This window comes from Narcine bancroftii, chromosome 3 (assembly GCF_036971445.1).
Source record: "Narcine bancroftii isolate sNarBan1 chromosome 3, sNarBan1.hap1, whole genome shotgun sequence".
NCBI lineage: Eukaryota > Metazoa > Chordata > Chondrichthyes > Torpediniformes > Narcinidae > Narcine > Narcine bancroftii.
This window is the reverse complement of record NC_091471.1, coordinates 82,531,342-82,554,907: the sequence shown is the minus strand read 5'-3', so window position 1 is coordinate 82,554,907 and position 23,566 is coordinate 82,531,342. Positions and strand designations below refer to the sequence as shown.

The 23,566-nt window shown below is 38.4% G+C and overlaps 1 long non-coding RNA gene across 1 annotated transcript in view; it reads left to right on the top strand.

Moving 5' to 3' along the window:
- The first annotated feature begins 297 nt into the window (after nucleotides 1-297).
- The window catches only part of LOC138757311 (uncharacterized), a 40,860-nt gene continuing 17,591 nt past the window's right edge, over nucleotides 298-23,566 (top strand). Inside the window, exons 1-2 of the long non-coding RNA XR_011353496.1 lie at nucleotides 298-444; nucleotides 1,698-1,805. This is a non-coding gene — a long non-coding RNA (uncharacterized lncRNA). The remainder of the gene's footprint in view (nucleotides 445-1,697; nucleotides 1,806-23,566) is intronic.

Below are 23,566 nucleotides of genomic sequence, written 5' to 3'. Positions count from 1 at the left end.
CATGTTACAGAGTTCTGTGTTGAGTATTGACCTATGTGTTGTGTGGTTTTATGTTAAAAAGTGACAGTTTGTCTTTGAGAGCCAAAGTGAAGGTGGACTGCAGAGAGAGTGGGAGATGGACTGGGCATGTGCAGAAGATGATCTAGAAATTTCTGGACTTGGAAGACAAACCACCACTGGGTGTGGCTATGAAGTGGAAGAAGGCCCAAGCAGAGTCATTATCTGGGAGGCAGTTTAGAATGTTGGGCATTTTAAAAGGGATGAACATTCCAAAGGCAGCCAGAAGGATCCGGACCAAACCATTGTTCCTCTCTCTGCAAGCAACACAAGAGAGCACTTCGAATTTTGTGCTCTCTCTCTCTCTCTCAAAGATCTTTTGACTTCAGTTTACCAAACAAACTGAATTTTGTTTACGATCTTTACTTCAATTGAAATCGAAGTTTTGTGAGTCTCATGTGTTTTGTGTCTAAGTTTTTTTTTCTGTGGGATGGTTGGAAATATAGCTTAGACTTTGATTACATATGTTATATTTAGGCTGGGGATTTTATTAGTTTTAAACTGTTATAGAAATTTGTATATTAACCAGTGGGCATTGTTATAAAAGTGGGGGGGGGGATTTTGAATTAATTTTTGAAGGTGAATTTTTGTTAATAAAGTAATTATTCATCTTTACCCCTGTGTGATATGCCTTCTTTGTGGTGGCTGGTTTGATCTTGTAACATCCAACACACAGCAGTAGAAATTTGCCAGGGTTTCTGTTGTCATACAAAACCTCTCCAAACTCCTGAGGAACTAAAGACACTGATATGCTTTTTTCATGATGCCATTGGTGTGTTGGGTCCAGGAAAGATCCTCTGAGATAGTGAATTCCAAGAACCTAAATTTGCTCACCCTCTCTACCTCTGAACCCTCAATGATCACTGGATTGCATACCTTTGGCCTTCCTTTCCTGACATCAACAATCAGCTCCTTAGTTTTGGTGACTTGAGTGCAAGGTTGTTGTTGGTGCACCATTCAGTCAAATTTTCCACTTCCATCCTATATGCTGATTCATCCCCATACTTTATGTATCCCACTACCATGGTATCACTGGCAAATTTATAGATGGTGTTATTGTCGTACCAAGCTACACAGTCGTAGGTGTAAATTGAGTAGAGCAAGGCATTAAGAACACAGCCCTGTGTTGCTCCAGTACTGATGGAGATTGTGGAGGAAAGTTCTTACCAATCTTCACAGATTGTGGTCTGGAGGTGAGGAAATCCATGTAATACTGTGTATTTTTCTGAACAATAATGTGTATTGTTCAGAAAAATGAGAGGTGACCTAATATTTTTATAAGGTATGATTGGGTAGATCTGGGGTGATATTTCTCCATTGCTGAGCTGTCTAAAACCATGGTTCACATCTCATAATTCAGCACAGTGATGAAGAAAGAGGATTTTACCCAAACATCTTTATCCTGAGTGGTGAAATGTTTGCATACCTTAAAAAAGAAGGTTGTGGAAGCTCATATACAGTATATTCAAGACCAGATAGTTACAGTTTTAGATATTAAAGGAATCCAGGGATATTCGGTTAGAGCATGAAGGTGGCACTGAGGTTAATAAAAGACATGATCTTTGTGAATGCAGAAGCAGATATGATGGGCAAAATGGTCTATTCGGGTTTCCTTTTCTTATGCTCTTATGTCTGCACAGGTGTCCTTGCTAATTCATGAGAAGCTCTTACACACTGCAAGTTGGCTGCAAATTGCTGACCCAGGGTAATGGAAGGAATGGATTAAGAAGGTTGACTGTGGATAACAGGTGATTGTCAAATTTCAGAACTGTTGAAATGCATTTTCATTCAAAGCAAGTATCACAATTTCAATTTGCAGAGGTAAGTCACATCGAGAGACTGGCAGGAGGTGATGCAGTGCCCTCATAGCAAGAGTCGTCAATCTTCTGATGTACATGTGCAACCTCTCATGAAAATTGAACAGTACACAAAAGTACAGGAGGAGCTCAGCAGGTCACGCAGCATCCATGGAAAGCAATAGGCAATCGACATTTCAGGCCTGAGGCCTTCTCCAGGTATTCCTAAAATCAGGCAGACATCCATTTAAGAAAGGATGGAGGGAGGTGTGTAGGGAAATGGAGAGGAGCACAGGCTTGAAGCAGGCAAAGGAAATGAGAAAAGTGCTCTCTGATGGGTGAAAGGAAGGCAAGGGAATGGGGAGCTGAAGGAAGGAAGATGTGGATGATGGGCAGGAGAAAGAAAAGGGAAGGAGAGGAGCCAGAGGGAAGAGGGAAAGTGAGAGAGCAGGTAGCGGGTTACAGGAAATTGGAGGTTGATATTGATGCCATCTGATTGGAGTTGGCCGAGATGGAATTTAAGGTGATGAAATAGTTCCTCACGTCGCAGTTCATGAGGTCATGGCAATAGGGTGTGGAATGGAAGTGGTTGACCTTACTGTTACAGTGGATGGAACAAAGACACAATTCCTCGGTCTTTGTCCAGTCTCCCTGATTTAGAGGAGGCCGCATCAGGAGCACCATCCATGCTGCTGAAGTGGACAGGGCAAAGGTGCTCAGTGAAATGAAGGTTCATTTGCACAGACACTTTGTTTATCTCTTATGGAATTAGTTGGACAGTGTTGCAAACATTGGCTGTTACTCTTGCTGCACTACCTCTGTGTTACCCTCCAGATTAGAAGCTAACCTGGTCAATAGACATCAAGTCACAGGTGTTTGAAACCTATATCTTCACTGACCTCCATGGAGTCAGCTATTTGTATAACCCGAGCAGCCCCTAGAATAGTGGTTCCCAACCTTTTACTTTCCACTCACATACCACTTTAAGTATTCCCTATGCTATAAGTGTTCTGTGATTAATAAGGGATTGCTTAAGGTAGTATGTGGGTGGAAAGAAAAAGTTTGAAAACCACTGTTTTAATCATTCCAATTTGAATTGTTATGTGCACAGTTTCATAACTCCAAAGGAAATGGGCCAATGACAATTTTTCTCAAGCAAAATATTTCAGTAATAATTGGGTCTAGAGCAGTGATTCTCAACCTTCCCTTCCCACTCACATACCACCTTAAGCAATCACTTACTAATCACAGAACACTTATGGCATAGGGAATACTTAATGTGGTATGTGAGTAGAAAGTAAAAGGTAGGGAACCACTGCCCTAGAAGATGTGAAGAGTTATGTGAGTTGGGGACATACTTCTGCTTTCATGTGCTTTTGGCTCATGCATTGCCTCTCTGTCCTCATGTAGAGTCTATTGATATGAACATAGAACACGTAGAACCTGAACAGGCGTTTTAGTTCACAATGTCTGCAATTGCCCACAGATGCTGCCCTAATAATCCCATCTGCTGGCATAGATTCCATATTGTTCTACTCCATGCCTGTTCATGTGCCTGTCTAAATTCCTCTTAAATATTGTTATTGTATCTGCTTTCACTGCCTGAAAGGGATCTGAAGGGGATATCTTTTTGCACAAATAATAGTTGACATCTGGACTGAAGTGTCATAGGAGGAAGTGGAGGCAAGAACAGTAACTGCATTCAAGATCAGTTAGATAGGTATTGTACCTGAATGAGCAAGGCATAGAGGGAGATGGAATTAATGCAACCAAGTGGGATTAGTATAGATGGACACAATGGCTATCATACAGGAGGTGGGCTAAAGGCACAGTTTCAATGCTGTACAACTTGAAGACCTTATGTCCTCCTCCTCCTCTTGCAGCACATTGAAGCAACTCTCACTCTCTGCCTCATACCTCTCCATTAACATTTCCCCTCTCATCTTTAATCGATGCTCCCTGATATTTTGACACCAATCCTGGGTAAAGGACTTTAATTATCTACTCTGTTCCTCATCTAAATATATAAACTTTTTATCAGGTTTCCCCTCAGCCTCTGACACTCCAGAGAAAATAAGAGCAATAAGAGACCATGAACATTTCCTTAGGGACAGCAGAGGGATGCAGCAGTAGTGCTGTTGTCTCACTGTTCCCTTTTTTCACTCATACCTTGAGGAAGGCCTCAGGACCGAAACGCCAGAAATATTTCTTTAACTCCTATTAATGCAGCAGGACTGGTTGAGTTCCTCCAGCATTTCTGGGCTTTGACTACAATTACAGCATCTCCAGACTTGCGTATTTCACTCACGCAGCTCTAGCAGCCTGAGTTTGATCCTGACCTCTTGTGCTGGTGTGTGGCGTCTTCCTGCGACTTTATGGCTTTCTCCCACATCCTAAAGATGTGCTGTGTTCATTAGTCATTGTAAAATCCCTCTGGTGTATGTGGCTTGTGAGGGAATCAGTGTAGAATTGATGGGCATATGAGAGTGAATTGTTTTTTAAAATATTTTATTTAAAATTTTAAAGAAAAAAACACATACATTCAATTAATAAAGGATTATACATATAAAAGCATACATATGGTAATCCACCCTCTCTCCCCACCACCCTTCTCCCTTGCCCACCATCCACCTCCCACAACACCCAAAAGAAAGAAGAAAGAAAAGAGATTATCAATGAATGTATAAATTCTTATTTACTGTCGTGGAGCCAAGTATCATCTAGGATGAGTCATGGGAGTCTAGATTTTTAAGCCTACTTGTTGTAAATATGGGCTCTAAATTTTCAAAAAGGAATGATATTTATCACATAGATTATGTTATTTTTTCAAGAGGGATGCAAGGTCTCATTTCAGTATGCCATCTTTGCATTCCTAAATCTGTATCAGATTTCAAAGTAATGGTTACATGTTTCCTCGCAATAGCCAATGCCAGTCGTAAAAATTCAGTTTGATGGGGGGCATGGCGTGATGGCGTAGGTGGGAAATGTGAGAAGACAGCTCTCCCGAAAGAACTATTAAAAACTCGACCATAAAAGCTTTTAATTTTTTTGAAAAATATTGATATATAATTAATATATTTTACGTAATAATTAAGAAAACTAAGGCACAAACTGTTAAAAAATGACTCAGAAACAACTTTCTAGTACTGAAGAACTTGGGCTTACCCTTGAGATGGAGCCTGGAGAATTGATTTTAGTTCAGCCAAGACCGCAGCGGCAGTCCCTCGGTAAGACTCACTTACTCACTTGACTCCAATGCTGACTCCAAGCAGCGTCGCGGAAGGTGGCGCCAGAGCTCGAAGATGTCATCCTCTGGACTACAAAGATCAATCGCGCATGCGAAAAATCTCGCACTTGCTCACTACATGGACTTCAGCCCATGCATTGGGGGATCAGAACTCCTGCGATCTAGCAAGGCTGGATCGAGGGGGGGGGGGTTCATTACTCGGGCATGGGCAGAAATGCCATAGATTTCAATGAAGGAAGAGGAATGTGACATAGGTGGGGGACTGGAGGAGGAAGACATTTATCCATGTACAGAAGAAGAAGAAACTGTAATTTATAAGGGTAAGCCCGTATCTAAGTATGTCTCAATGAAATCTAAATCTGATCCTCATTATTCTGAATCAACAAGTCAATTGGATATGTTGTGTAAGGGAATGGAAAATCTGACAAATGAAATGAGTCAAGGGTTTTCTTCTATGAATAAACAGTTTACTGGTATGAAAGAAGAGATATCATTAATTAAGTCAGATGTGGCAAAGTGTGTGAAGCTGGTGGGTAAAGTACAAGATAGGTTTAAGAAAATTGAAGAAGAATTTCATGATTGTAAAGATGATGTGGATCAATATAAAGAAAAGATGGGAGAGATGGAGGATTCATTTACTGGATGGGAAATTCAGAGGAATGACTTATTGAAGAAGATTGATATTTTGGAGAATCAAAGCCAGAGGAATAATGTTAAGATTATTGGTCTTCTGGATGATTTTGAGGATCCTGATCTGGTTCAATTTTTTCAGAAGTGGATTCCTGAAGTTTTGGGGAAAGAATATTTCCCGAATGGTTTGGAATTGGATAGAACTCATAGAGTGATAAGAAGAAAACCTCTTCCTGCTCAAGCGCCATGCTCTATTCTGATTAGATGTTTGCATTATCAAGATAGAGAATTGATGTTAAGAGTTGCAGTTCAGAATGCAAGAAGTAATCAAGGCCCCAAGTAATGAAGAATAATAGTTTTCTTTTATGTTGATTTGAGTCAAGCTGTCATTAAATGTCGTGAAACTGCCAAAGCTGTTTTGTGGAAGAAAGGATATAAATTTGTTTTTCAATATCCTGCCATTCTTAAAGTTTTTTATGGAGACTTTCAATCCCAGTTCTTTAATGACAATGCTGAAGCTCTTACATTTGCTAATTCTTTACCTGATAACAAACAGAAGAAAAATATTTTTCCAACAGTCTGCACCAGCTCAGAATGAGAAGAAGAATGGTGTACAAGAGAGGGGATCTCAACATTTGGTTGAAATTGATATTGATGATGATCAAGTTAATAGAGACTTGGAAGAAGTTTATCATACTTGAAACAATTTGTTTATTATTTTTCTTTTGTTCTGTTCAGGAGGGATGGGTGGTTTGCCTTTACTGCTCCTTCTGAAGTCATTGGTCACTTTGTGGCATTGGTCACTCCTGTACAATTGAGGGAGGTAATACTGTAGCACAGTATTTTTTTCATTTTTAAAATGAAATTGTTTTTGCCTTTCTTTAGATATGGGTTTTTTCCTTTCCTTTTTTTTCTTGAGGAGATTTTGTTTTTTTTATGTATTTGCCATGGAGTGGAGTACCATCGTCTGTGGTACGGTGGTTTTTGAGATAAACTGAAATGATGGATCATTTAAATTTTGCTACTTTTAATGTCAATAATCCGATCAAGAGAGAAAAAAAGTATTGGCAGATGTTAAAAAGTTGAAGATTGATGTTGCTTTTTTGCAAGAAAAACATTTGACTGAGAAGGAACATCAGAAATTGAAAAGAGACTGTATTGGTCAAGTTATAGTGTCTTCGTTTAATTTGAAAGCAAGAAGCATAGCCATTTTGATGAATAAAATGTTATTTTTTTTTAAATTGGAGTCGGTTACTGAGTCAGTTGGTAGACTTTTAATTGCTAATTGTAAAAAAAATACTGAATCATGGACTTTGATGAATATTTATGCTCCCAATATAGAAGATGAGAAATTTATGCTGGACTCTTTTCTTAATTTGAATCAAGCATATGAAAAAGTTATAGCTGGAGGTGATTTTAATTGTTGTTTAGACTCATTGTTTGTTAAATCTCCAAAAACAGTAATTAGCACAAAAATGGCAAGACAATTTATGACGTTAATGAAAGATAAGAATTTGGTTGATATTTGGAAGAAATTAAATACTAAAGAGAAAGAATTTGTTTTATGGGATGCTTTAAAAGCATACTTGAGGGGACAAATTATTAGTTTTACTACTAAAATTACGGAACATCATGTAGCTGAAGTAAATAAATAAGAGAAGGAGATAGAGATTTTAGAAAAAGATTTACAGCAGAATTCAATGGAGGTTAAGAAAACACATTTGATTAATATGAAATTAAGGTATAATTCATTACAAATTTAAGTTTTAGAAGTTATTACAGAGAACTAAACAAAGATATTATGAATTATGGGAAGAACTCATAAGGTTTTATCTTGGAAATTAAAAACAGAACAAGTTTCGAGAACTATAAATGCTATCAGAAAAGATTCAATAATTATATATAAACCTCAGGAGATTAATAATGTGTTTATGGAATTTTATGCAAAATTATATACATCTGAAGTAGAGGAAGATGAAGCTAAAATTGATAATGTTTTATTTGACCATAATTTACCTGTTTTGATTATTATGGATATTAAATATTTGGATGCTCCTTTTACTTCTAGAGAGGTAGTAGATGTACTTTCATCTATGCCAAAAAGGAAGTCTCCTGGGAATGATGGCATTACTTCTGAATTTTATAAAATATTTCAAGACTTATTAATTCCATTATTGATGGAAGTATTGAAACAGGTGATGGAGGTTCATTCTTTTCTGGATACTTTTTCTCAGGCAATCTATTGAAAGCGGGGTCTTATAGACTAATTTCATTGTTGAATGTTGATTATAAAGTTGTAACAAAGGTTCTGGCTAATAGATTGACAATATATTTACCAGATTTAATTCATTTAGATCATGCTTGATTTATTAAAAATCATTATTCGACAGATAACAAGGTGAAATTGATTTCTTTGATTAATATTTCTTGGGAGGAATCCAACCTACCAATGGTTATTTCACTGGATACAGAGAAGGCCTTTGACAGAGTTGAATGAAGTTTTTGAGAAATTTAAATTTGGTCCAATATTTATTGGTTGGATTAAGGCTTCATATAAAATTCCTATTGCTAGAGTTGTGACAAATGGACAGTTATCTTTACCTTTTACATTGAATAGATCAACTAGACAAGGATGCCCTGTGTTGCCAGCTCTTTTTGCATTAGTTATTGAACCTTTGGCTCAGATGATTAGGCAAGATAGTAATATTAAAGGTATTAAAGTAAAATCGGATGAACTTAAAATTAATTTGTTTGCGGATAATATTTTGATAAACTTAACAGAACCTCAGAATTCTTTGAAGAGGATACACGATTGGCTGGAACAGTATGGCAAAATATTAGGCTATAAAATTAATTGGGAAAGAAGTGAGATTATGCCATTAGCAGTCTTATGTTATGTGAAATAGTAAAACCTTTTTGGAATAGACTTAATGAATTTTTAGAAGTTACTTTGAAAGTGAAATTTTCATTAGATCCTTTAGTGTTTTTGTTGGGTAATATTAAGAGGTTGAGTTAAGAATTAAGATTAAATAGATTTCAAATTTCTCTTTTGAGATAAGCATTAGCTGTAGCCAGACAATGTTTGGCAATTACTTGGAAAAATGAGACTGATTTGAATATTCAGAGATGGCATACAGAATTGAGGTCTAATCTACGTGATCAATATTTTTTTCTCTTTGTAAACATATTATTACATTTAAATGATCAGATCAAATTAAATATTTAGGCATCAACGCAGATAGTAACTATTATTTATGGTAAATTATTTACCGTTACTTTCTAAAATTAAAAAAAATGACTTGAATCGATGGATAGGTTTACCAATTACATTAATAGGAAGAGTTAATTGTATTAAAATGAATATTTTTCCTAGAATTCAGTATCTATGTCAATCTATTCCTTATAAGATTCGCTCAAAATTTTTTAAGGATTTGAACTCCATGGTGAGAAAATTTTTATGGAAGAATAAAATGGCTTGGGTTTTTTTAAAAAAATTAGCTTGGAAATATGAATTAGGAAGTTTATAACTTCCAAATTTTCAAAATTATTATGATGTTGAAATTTGATTTGGAAATGCCATTGATATGGGCTAATATTGAATGATCTCAAATTGGTGAGAAGAGAATGGATCAGTTTATTTATAGATGGAATTCTAAGTTATTGAATAATTATAATTTACCTATTTTTAACTATTTACTGGAATTATGGTATAAAATAAATGAAGTTATGGGTACTCAGGGAAGATTTCAGGCAAAAATCCTTTGTATCTTAGTAAGCTTTTATTCCCTTTACACTTTTTTTAAAAAATTTTTTATTTTTCACACCATAAATCACATTAGCCATGATATACACTTTTTCTTTTTCACACATATACAGTGACTTTTTCTCCCCCCCCCCTCCCTCCTCCCAAGCCACCCCCCCCACCCCTCTCATCCATTTTAGGTATACACTTAATAATCAACTTTTGAAGTTATGGGATCAAAAGGGTATTAAATTTGTACAAGATTGTTATGAAGCAGGTTATTTTATTTATTTTTAAAGAATGAAAGAGAAATATGATATCAAATACTCTTTATTCTTATTATCAAATTAAAGCTTTATTGTTGGATAATTTTGGACATACTTTATGTTTACCTAGAAGGTCTAAATTTGAAATTTTACTTACAGAGTAAGAAGGGATTTATAACTGGGATGTATTCTTTATTACAGAATAAAATGTCTAAATTGGCTTTGCATAAATCTAGGTTGAAATGGGAGAATGATTTAGGAATACCTATTCATCAAGATGATTGGATGAATTTATGTAAGGATAGTATGACTAAAATTATAAATTTCAGATATCAGTTAGTTCATCATAATTTTATTAATCAATTATATTTAACTCTGGAAAAATGAAAGAGGTATAATTTAATTTCTTCAGATTTATGCTTTAGATGTCAGAAGGATCTTTTTTACATTCTACTTGGTTATGTGAAATAGTAAAACCTTTTTGGAATAGACTTAATGAATTTTTAGAAGTTACTTTGAAAGTGAAATTTTCATTAGATCCTTTAGTGTTTTTGTTGGGTAATATTAAGAGGTTGAGTTAAGAATTAAGATTAAATAGATTTCAAATTTCTCTTTTGAGATTAGCATTAGCTGTAGCCAGACAATGTTTGGCAATTACTTGGAAAAATGAGACTGATTTGAATATTCAGAGATGGCATACAGAATTGAGGTCTAATCTACGTGATCAATATTTTTTTCTATTGTAAAACTTGGAGCCCTTATTTGGATTATATGGGTTCGAGTTTTTGAACACCCCCCCCCCCACCCCCAGCCGCACTGTGGTGATGTTTCCATAATCCATGGTAGTTAACTGATGAATTTTTTTATTATTATGGTTAATCTCCTCTTTTCTTTTCCTTTCTTTTCCTTTTTTTGTGGGGGATAGGTTAGTGGGTGGTGGGGTTGGGTATGTGGGTTGTAGTGGGTTAGGTTGTAATAAATATATCATGTATGTTTTTTTTAAGTTTTATCTATTAATTGTATATTTTTTGAATATATGTATCATGGTTTTAATGAATAAAATATTCAAAAATATTCAATTTGATACGTAGTTAACCTTAATTTAAAAATATACATTTTTATGTTTCCTAACAAAAATAACATTAGATTTAATGAAAATGTAACCTTAACAATTTTTCTAAAAATAATTTAATTTGTATCAAAAAAGGCCTAACTTTAGTAGACTGCCAAGTTGAATGAAAAAAAGAACCTATTTCTTTATGGCATCCAAAGCATAAATTTGAAGAAATCAAATTAATTTAAAAAAAATTTTTGAGGTGTTAAATATAACTGATGTAGAAATTGATATTGTACCAATCTATATCTTCCATTAATAATTTTAGTCATATTATCCTTACATAATACTCTCCAACCGGAGAGTGAATTGGTTATTTGGAAGTCAATATGGGAGTGAGTTTGGTAGGATTGCTCTGAGAGTGGGTATAGAACAGTTGGGTTTAATGGGCTCCTATTTTATACAAAAATATGCAGCATAAAATATTTTGGAGAACCAGGAGTTTCTCAGCCCTGTGCTCATTCAGGACTGCTATCTTGCTGCTCAGTAAGTACGACAACTTGTTCACGAATGGCTTTGGGATGATGACAAGAAACTGAGTAACGATAAGGATGGATAGGGACAAGCTGAGTAAGTGGCAACAATATAGCAGATGGAACACAATGAGATTATCCACTCTAGTAGGAAATATAGAAACACTATATTTAAAAGGATGAGAGATAAGGAAACATTCAAAAGCACGAGAGTTCTTGTACACAAATCACTGAAAGCTGACGTGTAGATGCAGCAAATAATTAGGAAGGTGAGCAACATTTTGGCTTTATTTCAAGGAGATGTGAATGCAAGAATAAGGATATGCCACACAAATGTATTGGAGAAACTCAGCAGGTTATGTGAGTCTCTCCAGCACATTTGTGTATTGCACTTGACTCCAGCATCTGCAGACTTTCTTATTTAACAGGAAGAAGGATGCCTTTATACAATTGTATAGGTCACACCTGTGATATCTGTACCATTTGGATGTCCTTATCTAAAAACAAGATAAAAAGGGAGTGTACCGATGATTTAGTAGTCTAGTTTCTGGGATGGCTGTTCTGTCTTATGAAGTGAGTTTATGTAGGTTAGATCACTACTCTTTTTGAAGAATGGGAGTTGATCACACTGAGTTGCATAAAATTATTAGAGCATCTGTCAGGACAGGGGAGGGTTTAGTATTTCCCATGACCATGAAGTCTAAAACCTGGAGTCACAATCTCAAATTATGGATGCACCATTTAGGACTAAAATGCAGAGTTCGCTCTGCAATTGGATTCTTGACTTCCTGTCAGGGAGACCTAAGGCAGTCTGGATCGGTAACAGCATCTCCAAGACCATCACACTGAGCATGGGGACCTCCCAAGGCTCTGAGTCCACTGCTGTTCACTCTGCTGACACACGACTGTGCATGTAAACACAGCTTGAACAACATCATCAAGTTTTCTGACGACATGATCGTGGTGGGCCTGATCAGTACAAATGATGAGCCAGCGTACAGAGATGACGTGCAGTTACTAACGGACTGGGTGCAGAGCCAGGAACCTGTATCTGAATGTCAAAAGAACAAAAGAGATGGTTGCCGACTTCAAGAGGACCTGGGAGGAACCTGCGCCACTGACCAGTGATGACTTCAACATTAAAGATTGTCAAGAGTATCAAGTTCCTTGGAGAGCACTTGGCAGAGAACCTGACATAGTCCCTTAACACCAGCTCCATAACCAACAAAGCCCAGCAGCGGCTCTTCTTCCTGCGAAGGATGAGGAAAGCTTATCTCCCACCCTCCATCCTCATTACATTCTACAGAGGATGTATCGAGAGCATCCTGTGCAACTGCATCACCGCCTAGTTTGGAAGCTGTACCACTTCGGACCGCAAGCCCCTATGGAGGATAGTGAAATCAGCGAAAAAATCATTGGGGCCTCTCTTCCTACCATGAATGGCATCTACAACACTCAATGGAGCAAAGGGCAATAAATATTGTGAAGGACTCCACACACCACTCATATAAACTGTTCTCCCTTCTGCCATCTGGTAGGAGGTACCATAGCACTCGGGTCCTTACATCCAGATTGGGCAAGAGCTTTATCCCTAAGCCATCAGACTCCAGAACTCCCAGAACATTTGGGGATGGGGTACTGTGAACTGTTAATGTATGTCTTAATATTTTAAATGTGTTGAACTTCTATTCTAACATATATTTATGTAAATATGCTTAGTGTTCCTGGTGAAACATTATCTCGTCTTTACCGTGTGAGCATGGTATGAACGATAAATAAAGGTGACTTGACTTGACTTGCCTTGAAATGAGAGAAAATATTTGGATTGTGAATATTTGGAATTCTCTGCCCTGGTGCAATGGCTTCATCGTTTATTTAATTCAAAGAGAGCTGGATTGATTTTCAGATATTAAAGGAATCAAGGGTTACGGGGGCTCGGCAGGAAAATAGTAGCCAGTAGAGCAGGTTTGGAGGGCCATAATGCCTACTCCTTCCATTCTTATATTCAGCAACACAGATAATGATGTTGCTGCAGAGCAAATCAAAGAGCACCACATGGAATGTCATTTGTGACATTCAAACAATATTTAGACAGGTATGTGCATAGCCAAAGTTTAGAGGGATAAAGGGTGGATCCGGGCAAGTGGGCCGAGCTTGGTTGGCATGGACAAGTTAAGACCAAAGAACTAATTTCTCTGCTATGATTCAAAGAAGAGATTAGTATACGTATCTGGCAGGTACTGTCTTGACTTTCCTCGAGAGGTACCTGGCAATTACAGCTAGAACCGACTCAGGGAAAGAAAGAAAGAACCAAAATGAAGATCTATAATAGAGTAGAAGGCAGGAAAGATTTAATAACAGAAGCTTTTGAAAATGTCAGCTCAGAATTCCATTTTGTCTCTTTATAAGTTTAGAAAATGATGTCCCTGAAATTCCACAGTATCAGGGGTACCTGTGGAAATTTAGGAGTAATATATCTGTAGGGCACGACCAGTAACCACAAAGACAAGCTGAGGGAACGATAGGCTTTAATACACAGAAGAACCTTGCTGGCCTGCATCCCAGGATAGGAATGGCGGCAGCGGAAAGGTGGCTCGACCTTTATGGCCCAGGACCCCATGGGGGAAAAGTCATCTGTGGACGGGCCAGATCCATATATACAACCAACAATGATAACTATATACAATGGAGGACACATATCACCATAATATCCTGTGCAAAGTTTGAACTAAACAGAAAACAAAAGGCCCTGCACCTCCTCTGTAAATCTGGAATAAGTTGATACAGTGATAAATTTTGTTTTGCATGCAGCCATTGGAAGTCATCTCTAAATAGTCCAGTCAGCAGTGCAAGAATTAAAAAAAAAATTGGTTAGAATACATCAAAAGTGTCGGCAAAAGTGCATGGTAGTGTTAAAGGGAGAATTACAGTTAAACAGTTCAAGGCATCACCTATTACCAATCAGAGGTCCATCCAAGATTTTGTTTAATATTTTAACCACGGTGTCTACAAATTTTCATGATTTATTTTGGGTCCATCCAAGAGTCTGATAACAGCAGGAAAGAAACTGCCCTTGAATTTGGAGGGGAGAGTAGAGAAAGTGACTGGAGTAAGATGTGCCCTTTAATACCCTGGCTGCTTGTGATGGTCACATCCATACACCTTCACCTAGGCTAAGATATAATTTAATCATGATGTAAATGGACTGTGTGAATGGACTTGTATCAATGAACATACAGTCTACTTATTTTGCACAAGTTACCTTCTCCTTTTCTTAATGAGAGAAGAGAACTAAAGACATAGAAAACTGGACAATTCCCCTTGCATTGTTCAATGAAATTTTGCCAAGGACCCTGAAATTCCATGGAGTACTCCTGTCAGACTTCCAACAGGAGATTTATGGAACCTCCCTATAGACAATGTAGAGAGATATTTTAGGCTCTGATACATTCCCTGGAGGTGGGGCTCATCTCTCATTAGCGATATAGGCCTAAACACCTAAAAATAAACTTCTAGTTCTGCAATAAATTTCCTCATCTATGGTGTAAAAAACTGTTTTGGACAAAATAGTTGAATTCAAGGATTATATAAATAATATGACAGACACTGAGTCAGGGCTACAGAATCAAAACTTTAACCTTCAAAATATCTTCAACCTCTCTTCCAATAGGCTGAAACATCTTCTTCAAGAAGTCCACTGTGTCAGCCCATTGCCAAAGAAGTGATGAGCCTAAATGACTATTGGTCATTGGTTCTGACATCCACTGTCATGAAGTTATTCATGGTTCTTGTTAACTCCAGTCTATTTAGCTGCCTTCGAGTCACTCCAGCTCACATACAGCCAAAACAGTACACAGCAGGTGCTGTCTCCCTGGATCTACACTCAGCCTTGGAACACCTGGACAACAAGGACACTTTTGTTAGACTACTAATGACTGACTATAGCTCCACTTTTAGCATAATAGGTTTGAAACAAAATAATTCCCAAGCTATTTAACTTCAGCATTCCTCTCTGCAATTAGATCCATGCTTTTCTATCCTGCAGGTCACAATCAGTGGTGGTCGGTGACAGCAACCCTTCCACCATCATCCTCAATACTGGGACACTACAAGGGTATATTCTCAGTCCTCTACTGCACTCCCTGTACACCCACATCTCTGTGGCCAAACATAGCTCCAAATCCATCTATAAGTATGTGGATGATGCCACTGTCATGTGCAGGATGCCTAACAATAATGAAATGGAATACAGAATGGAGGCTTATGGTATGGTAACAGGACAATAACCTCTCCTCTCATTGTCAGAAAGATCAAAGAGCTAGTTATAGACTTCTAGAGGATGGATGGAGTACACTTTCTGGTCTGCAACAACAGAACTGAGATGGGCATGGTAGACAGCTTTAAGTTCCTAGAGTAAACATCTCCAGTGACTTGGATCATCCACATTGGATGCAATGACTAAGCAAATTCACAGGTGCTGCTATTTTGTCAGAGGCCTGAGGAAATTTGGCATGTCACCAGCATCCCTTAATAATTTCCACAGGTGTTCTACTGAAAGCATCCTGCATGGAATGGGAAATGCTGCAACCAAAGCAATCAAGTTGTGATCATGGCCCAGTCCATTATGCACAACCCCTCCCTCCCTCCATTGATTCCATGTACAACCCAAAAAAACAGCATTCTCCGATCCTTGGAGCAAAACATGCCAACTCAACCAGACAAACAATATATAGATGGAAGAAAAGTATTAATGTATATAAATAAATAAATATTGTTTAGTGAATATGAGAGTCTCGGATGGTTAATATAAGCAGTTCCTTTGGTCATTCACTGCCTGTGGGAAGAAGATGTTGCTCACCCTGGTGATGTTGGTTCTGATACTTCTGTATCACTTTCTCGATAGGAGAAGCTGAAAGATGCTCTGTGTGGGGTGGAAGAGTCCTCAATGATTTTGTGCACCCTCTTCAGACAATGATCCTGGTAGAACATACCAATATGGGGGGGGGGGGGAGTCAGAGACTCTAGTGACCCTTTCAGCCACTTATGGTCCTGTGGATTGATCTCCGATCCACTTATCTGCAGCAAACATACCATACTGTGATGCAGCTGGCCTGGACGCTCTTGATTGAGCTCCTATAGAAGGTTGACAAAATGGTGGCTGGTAGCCTTGCCCACTTCAGACTTCTCTCTAAGTGCAGTCGCTGTTGCACCTTCCTGACAAGAGAGGAGATGTTGCTTGTCCATGACAGGTCGCTAGTTAAGTGAACTTTAAGGGACTTGGTGGTCTCCATTCTCTCCATGAGCTCCACTATATCTTTCCCTATTTTCTCCACTATCAACTTGGCGCCCTGGTCATGCTCTGCCCACAGCAGCTGTTTGAACAAAGGTTCAATAGAGTTGTGTTTGAATAAAATGGCATCACCCAGGATGAAGAGACTTCCAATGCTGCTCACTGCTGGGGCAACTCTCCCATCGTGCCTCCCTATCTCTGCCTAGTAAGAGTCTTTATCTTTATTAGAATATTATTAAGCATTATAGTAAGGTTTTATCTGTAACCCTTGGTGGGGAGGGGTTAATTATGACAGCAGCAAGGTTAGCATAGTTGTTAACTGTTACAATGCCAGTGACCGGAGTTCAAATTTAAATATAAATTTGGTAAGTTACAGGCAATTAGCTGCTTAAAGTGAACTTTACATACTTTAGGAAACTATACTGAATTGTTTCTTATTATTTTACACTTTCCACTGTCTTTTGTCTTTTAAATTGCTTATTCTTAATGCAGGTGCATTAGTTAAGCATTTTAAGTGTGATTCAGGCATCTGGAAAATACTCATATCTGGCATCCACAATCCCCATAGGTGCAAGATATCAAGGGTTGTATTGTATTTTCTTTCAATACACATGAAAAATAAACTTAAACTTGAACACTATTGACTTAACTAACCTAACCTAACCCCCTTCTAATTCTAAGCGCATGTGTGTGTAAGTTCAGAAAAGTTATTTAGTTCACAGTCCTTAAACCATCAAAAGGGCAGCAGTAATAGTATGTCGGTGAATTGCCTTGTGCGTAAATAAGTAAGTTCAGGAAGAGACTACAAACACTTCATATATTACATACAAAGCAGTAAACAACTATTATTTGTTAATGGCTTTTGGACAATTTTATTGAAATAATTAATAAATTAACTAAATTTCAAATTTATTTTGCTAAAGTAGCTTTAGCAGTGGCTAAGAAGTGTATTGAAACTACTTGGAAGTCCATCTCTCCTTTCCTCATAGCACGATGGACTGCAGAGATGAATAGTTAGATACCTATGGAAAAAAATTACATACAATCTGAAAAACAAGTATGACATATTTGTCAAGATATGGCAGCCGTATTTGGACTATATAGGAGCCCAATTATAATTCTAATAATAATAACAAATATTGTTACAATATAAACAGATGTGACTACCCTGTATAGATTTTTTAATGGTGAGTTTAACTGTAGTTTTATATTTTGTAGGGGGCGAGGGGTTTTCTTTGTTTTTAGTATGAAAAAGTTTAATATATTGTTAAATTTAAGATTTTACTTTGTATATTTATAAAAAATGAAAAATAAAATATTTTTAAAAAACATGAGGTGATCAAGATCAGGGCACTGGAAGTTGTTGAAGTGATGGAGGGCATGTGAAGTGTCCCCGATGTAGATGGGAAGGGTCTGGACCAGGGGGGGACAAAACAGAGTCAAAGTAAGTGGTGATCAATTCAGTGGGGCAGGAGCATGTGGACATGTTTGGTCTACCAGGACCATTGTGATTGTGGAACTTGGGTAGGAGGTAAAAATCGGCGTTGCCGGGTTGGGAAACTATCAGGTTGGAGGCCGTGCCAGGAAGGTGACTAGAAGTGATGAGTTCAGAGATGGTGTGTGATACAGTGGTTTGATTAGTTTTGGTTGGGTCCTGTTGGAGGGGTAAGTAAGAGGAGGTGTCTGAGGGTTGTCGACTGGCTTCGGCCAGATAGAGGTCAGTGCTCCAGACTACAACAGTGCTACCCTTGTCTTCAGGTTTGATGGTGAGGTTCGAATTGGTGCCGAGATAGTGGAGGGCCAGGTGATCCAAGGGGGTGAGATTGGAATGAGTGAGGGAAGTCGTGAAGTCGATGCGATTGATATCATGGTGGCAGTTGGAAATATAAAAGTCCAGAGCAGGCACTCTCCCTTTCGTCAATCTCTCTGTCTCCATCTCGAGAGAGAAATTCATGACAGACATCTTCTACAAACCCACCAACTCCTACAGCTACCTCGACTACACCTCTTCCCACCCAGTCCCCTGTAAGGATTTCATTCCATTCTCTCAATCCCTCCATCTCCGTCACATCTGCACCCAGCATAAGACTTCCATGTCAGATCATCAGAGGTTATCTCTTTCTTCGAACAATATGGCTTTCCCTCTACCACCATCAACCTGGCACTCACTCGCATATCCTCTATTACCTGCACATCTTTCCTTCTTGACTCACTTGTCCATTCCTCCCTTCCCACCAATTGGCACCTATACTTGTGACCACAGGAAAACTCTACTTGCACCCACACCTCCTCTCTATTTGGGGCCCCAAACAGTCCTTCCAAGTGAAGCAACATTTCACTTGTGAATCTGCAGGGGTCATCTCCTGTATCCGGTATTCCTGCTGTTGTCTCCACTGCATTGGAGAAATTGGGCACAGAGTGGGGGATTGTTTTGTTGAGCACCTCAGCTCTGTCTGCGCAAAGGTGTGGATTTCCCAGTGGCCACCAATTCCCCATCCCATTCCCTTGCTGACATGTCTGACCATGGTCTCATGCACTGGCAGACTGAGACCACCTGCAAATTGGAGGAACAACACCTCATCTTCCCACTGGGCACCCTCCAACCGGATGGCATTAATATAGTTTTTTCTGGCTTTTGTTAAAAACCACCTCCCCCTTTTTTCCTTATCATCTTCCCCCAGCTCTGTCTCTCTCCTTTCCCTTATCTTCTTTCTCCTAAACCTGATCAATTTTCACCTCTCCCCTTATCATATCAAATTAACATCTTTTGTTGCAAAGGACTCCTCCCTCAGCCAGCATTGGCTATAATCTGAGATTTCTTGTTTTTTCCTCATTTGTCTTATTCCTTGAAGAAGGGCTCAGGCCCAAAACATTGGCAATATATCTTTGTCTGCTATGGATGCTGAAAAGCCTGGCTGAGTCCCTCCAGCATTTACAAGTAACCTAGTTAACTTAATTTTTGTAAGGTTTCTTTCTGTCAGCACTGTTCCTAGGATTGGAAATCCACTCTGTCTTTGTGACAAGATGATAGTTCTACCTGGTCTTGAACCAGGTAGTACTTTAAAATTTCAACTGCCAAAGTGAATTGAACCTCAACTGAAAATTCTGTTGCACGTCAACGACTACTGAAGAATAGAGAGTTTTTGACATTTTTATTCCTGTCTCAAGTCTTGGTTCACAGAAATGTTCAGCTAGCTGTTATCAAATGAAAACTAAAGGGTCTAAAGATCTTTTAGTGCCTTAGAACATAGAAATCTATGGCACAGCCCAATGCTGACCTGGAAAAGTTACAGTTCCCATACCGGGAGTTGAACCCAGGCCACCTGGATGAAAACCAAGAATTCTAACTGTTAGACCATATGGGACTCTTAGATGTGTTTTACTTTTATCCCCACCTGTCATAAGCTTTCAAGTTCCTTTCATGCAGTGTAGTTAGTTTCTAAAGCAGTGGGTCTCAACCTTTTTCTCTCCACTCACATACCACTTTAAGTATTCCCTATGCCATCAGTGCTCTGTGTTTAGTAAGGGATTGCTTAAGGTGGTATGTGAGTGGAAAGAAAATGTTTGAAAACCACTGTTTTAATCATACTTAATTGACTTGTTATGTGCACGGTTTCATAATTCCAAAGGAAATGGTCCAATGACAATTTTTCTCAAGCAAAATATTTCAGTAACAATTGGGTCTAGAGCAGTGGTTCTCAACCTGCCCTTCCCACTCACATCCCACCTTAAGCAATCCCTTACTAATTATAGTGAATCATAGAGAGTAGAAAGCAAAAGGTTGAGAACTACTGAGCTAAAACAATTGATCCTTGAAGAAATTGCAATCATTAAATGTAGATTTTTAAAATAATTGGCATGTATTTTTAAAATAAACCATTTTGTTTTGGTTGAGGAGACATGGAAATCATGTTGTGCTTTTTAGAATTTCTGATTTATTTATTTCATTGAGAAGCACGAAAGGTATTTTAAGATCAATTAGGATGACTATACATGTAAGTTCCACAACAAAGGACGATCCAGTGAATGAGTTTGAATACTCTAGCCATGTTAATAGTTGTCAGTCAGTCAGTGTTGTTATCTTGTGCTATGCGCAATAATGGAAATAATTAGCAGAGTGTTTCTCATTACTTCTGACAGCAATAAATCATGAAAGCTCTTTTTCCAAACAAAATTAATCAGTTTACTGCCAGCTGTGAGATTATGACTTTATTTCATTATCATTAACATCCTGTGGTGCTCTTCAGTCTGTTTTCCACGGATCACACACCAGGTCAGAAACCTTTGCCTAATCTCGAGCTCAGATAATTGTTTCAATATCCTCCAACACCTGCTTCTAGCTGGGCCAGTTTCCTCTTTAAAAAAGGCAACATAAATTTATGCTCAAGGTGTTGGGCTGCAATATAAATGTTTTAATATTGCAAAGTATATAAAATGAACATATTTTACATAAGGCTAACATTAAATTAGCAATATATATTCTCTCATTTTATGAGGAAACACCCTGGCATAACCCCTCACACTTGCTGTGCCATCAGTGCTCTGTGATTAGTAAGGGATTGTTTAAGGTGGTATGTGAATGGAAAGAAAATGTTTGAAAACCACTGTTTTAATCGTCCCTAATTGACTTGTTATGTGCATGGCTTCAAAGCTCCAAAGGAAATGGCCCAGTGACAATTTTTCTCAAGCAAAATCTTTGGCTTGGCTTCGCGGACGAAGATTTATGGAGGGGGTAAAAAGTCCACGTCAGCTGCAGGCTCGTTTGTGGCTGACCAGTCCGATGCGGGACACTAACAATTGGGTCTAGTTACTGAACTTTAAAATTCTCCTCTGTGATTCTCCATTTGGTTAAAAGTAACTAAAATGTTTTGAATTTGGGACAATCAAGTGTCATAAAGCTTATGGATTACTATTCATTGAGTGTGTAAATATTTATTATCTATTTACTACTTTCCATGCAGTAATTTAATGCCTATATTGATGTTTTTTTTTAAAGACGAACCTGTTCAGCTGCAGCAAGTAAGAATTTTGTTGCATATGTACATTGTACAATGTGAAATATATGAGAATAAACCTATTACCATTTGGGGCTGCACAGATGGTGTGGAGCCCAGCACCAAATCATTAGTAGAGCTAGTGATCGGGACTGGGGTACAAATTCCACTCTGTAAGGAATTTGTACGTTCTCCTTGTGTCTGCATGGGGGCTCCCATGGTTCAAAACATACCAGGGGTGTAGGTTAATTGGGTGTAAATTTGGCGGCACAGACTCATGGGCCAAAATGGCCTGTTAGCATGCTGTATGTCTGAATTTAATTTATAGATATCAGAGCAGAAAGCAATTCTAATTTGTGACCATCATCAGCTGAGGAATGATCAGAAGCAAATGTTCTTGACTCATTATGACTACTTTACTTTCTCTTTGGCAGATAATTAGATCTGCAAAGCATATCCTTTACACACAGCCTCTGAAATGTTAATATGAGGTCTGCTGTCCATTAAGGTGACAGTTCAAGCCAGTGTCAAGGGAAGCAGTATCATTCATGAGAAATCACCAGAGGGGGATTAAAACAGACTGCTTTGAAGGGTGTGTGTGCACCATGGTCCGAAGAATCACTTTTTTTGGTCTGGTTGTTTATGTACAGCTTGATGATAATAAATTTGAACTTGAATTTGTGCAGGACTACCTGTCGACAGGGTAAAAGAGGCCATGTGTTCTTCCTGAAACCTACTGCCTTACAGAAGGAATCATTGAACATTGAACACTACAGCACAGTACAGGCCCTTCAGCCCTCAATATTCCTTTATAAAAAAAGTACTAAACCCACCCTATCCCATAACCCTCTATTGTTCTTTCATTAATGTGGCTCTTAAGAATCTCTTTAATGCCCCTAATGTTTCAGCCTCCACCACCATCCCTGGCAAGATATTAATGAAGCCCAGCATCCCATTGGCCTTCTTAACTATCATATTAACCTGTGCGGTGACCTTGAGGGGTGTATGGATTTGCACCACAAGGTCCCTCTATTCATCTATATGCTTAAGTAACCAACCATTAACCCTGTACTCAGCTTCTGGTTTGAACTTCCAAAATGTTTCACCTCTCACTTTTCCGGATTGAAATCCATCTGCCATTTTTCTGCATCTTGTCTAAATCCTCTTGTAACTTTGACAACATTCAGCTCTATCCACAACTCTTCCAATTTTTGTATCATCTGCAAACTTACTGACCCATCCTTCCCCCTCTTCAGCCAGATCATTTATAAAAATCACAAAAAGAAGGGGTCCCAGAACAGATCCCTGTGGCACTCCACTAGTCACCGACCTCCAGGCAGAATACTTTCCTTCCACTACTACCCGCTGCTTTCTTCCTACAAGTAATTTTTTTTTACTCACACACCCAAGGTTCCACTGATCTCATGCCTTATGACTTTCTGGATAAGTCTCTTGTGGGGGACCTTGTCATATGACTTGCTAAAATCCATGTAGACCACATCTACTGCCCTGCCCTTATCAATTCCTTTTGTTACCTCCTCAAAAAACTGAGGCATGACCTTCCCTTCACAAAGCCATGCTGACTATCCTTGTGTTGACTGTACTTCTCCAAATGCTCATAGATCCTGTTCTTAAGAATCCTCTATATAAGTTTGCACACCACTGATGTAAGACTCACTGGTCTATAATTCCTAGGATTCTCCCTATTACCTTTTTTAAACAAGGGGACTACATTTGCCATTCTCCAATCCTCTGGCATTTCCCCTGCAGCCAAAGAGGATTCAAAGATCATAGCTACTGCCCCAGCCATCCCTTCTCTCACTTCCCACAGAAACCTGGGCTTTATTGTGTCCGGTCCCAGGGACTTATCAATCTTGATGTTTTGAAGAAGATCCATCACTTCCGGTTCCTTAATCTCCACATTGTCCAGCACAGAGGCCTGTTCAATTTCAACCTC